The 1,520-nt window shown below is 34.7% G+C and overlaps 1 long non-coding RNA gene across 1 annotated transcript; it reads right to left on the minus strand.

The window, feature by feature from the left end:
• On the minus strand, positions 1 to 1,520 carry LOC125561189. The gene is made up of 2 exons (XR_007307212.1): positions 981 to 1,520; positions 1 to 118 (listed from the first exon to the last, which is right to left on the minus strand). It is a non-coding gene; the product is annotated as an uncharacterized LOC125561189 (long non-coding RNA).

Genomic DNA, 1,520 nt, shown 5'->3' on the forward strand with positions numbered 1-1,520 from the left:
TCAGGATGAAGAGTTAGTTTATTGGCATTAAACCAGATCGCGACAGATTTGAGTTCTTTGTTTACAATATCCATGAGAAAGTAAAGGTCTTGATTACTGTAAAATATGTTTGTGTCGTCTGCGAAGAGAATAAATGAGAGAAGTTAGGATGAACTGAAGATATCATTTATATAAATAAGAAAAAGAAGAGGACCAAGAACTGAGGTACACCGCATTTAATTAAATCATCGATAACCACATATTGGCTTCTATTTGAGAGATAACTGGACAGCCAGATAAAAGGAGTGCCTCTAACCATAAAAAAGAGTTTTTCGAGAAGGATGGAATGATTGACCGTATCAAAGGCTTTTTAAAATCAACAAAGATTCCAACAGTAAATTAGTTTTGCTCAAAACCATGAAAAATATTATTTACAAGATCAAGTATTGCCATGGATGTAGAAACGCCATGTCGAAAACCATATGGGTGAGTATTCAAAATGTCCATAATAATAGTAGTTTTTTTAAATAATAATAATGATGACAATAAATGGGCTATATGAAACCATTACCACCATGTCCTATTGCGTGATTTGACAAATAATAACAAATTTGAAATTAACAAAACCAAGAGCAAAACTAAAAATTAGTAATGGATGTTTGGTGAAAAAAAAAATAAAAATGAAGGAAAGAGAAAAAATATACAAACGTATAAAACTCAATTCAATGACATCACCTTTCACCTTTTCACCTAAAAATACACAATCGCAAATACAACTAGTATTCCTATTCCTACGCTATTCCACGCTAAACAAGCAAGCCTCACTTTTATTTCAAAACCAGTATTTCTAATTTCTAAAACACGCACGCTAAACAAGCGATCCCCCCCATGTTTGATCACTTGGTTGCGTGTCAGCTGGTTCGAGCCAAACAGGTGAGTACATACAAAGACGACATCTAGCAGTTCCTATCGAGTTTCTATCGGTGAATATCACACGATACCTGCAACTTATCCACTTCGTTGCCGCACAAGTGATCAGGGTTGTTCATTTCTGAACGAGGACTACGTGAATTGAGACATCCGAGAAGAACATTCCAAAGTAGAGGCATGTATACAAAAAAACCTGTTAGATTATCTTTAAGGCGCCGTTAGTCAATATTAAACATTTCGTTCTCTTAAAAAAATTCCGTAAAACACACAGCGCAAAAAAAAAAGAAAGACTGTACCAAAGGTACAAACTTCTAAGAGGAAAGCTTTAAACTTTTTTTAAACGCATTTTCACTTTACTTCATTTTACATTCGTATAGCAGCGGACAAGTCATCAATGGCGATGAGACACAATCGGGCGGGTCAACAACTCCTTTTCATTTCTCGTGCATCCGCAGAGCTTCGACCCGGGTCCCGGAATACTATCTTTCCTCTGAATTATTAATTAAAGCTTAAATTTAAACTTTAAGAAATCTTAAAGCTTAATTTAAGCTTTAAGATTTTAAAGTTTTTAATGCTCCCTTCCTTTCCCTATAAGTCACTCTACACTATAT

Source organism: Nematostella vectensis, chromosome 3 (genome assembly GCF_932526225.1).
Source record: "Nematostella vectensis chromosome 3, jaNemVect1.1, whole genome shotgun sequence".
Lineage (NCBI taxonomy): Eukaryota > Metazoa > Cnidaria > Anthozoa > Actiniaria > Edwardsiidae > Nematostella > Nematostella vectensis.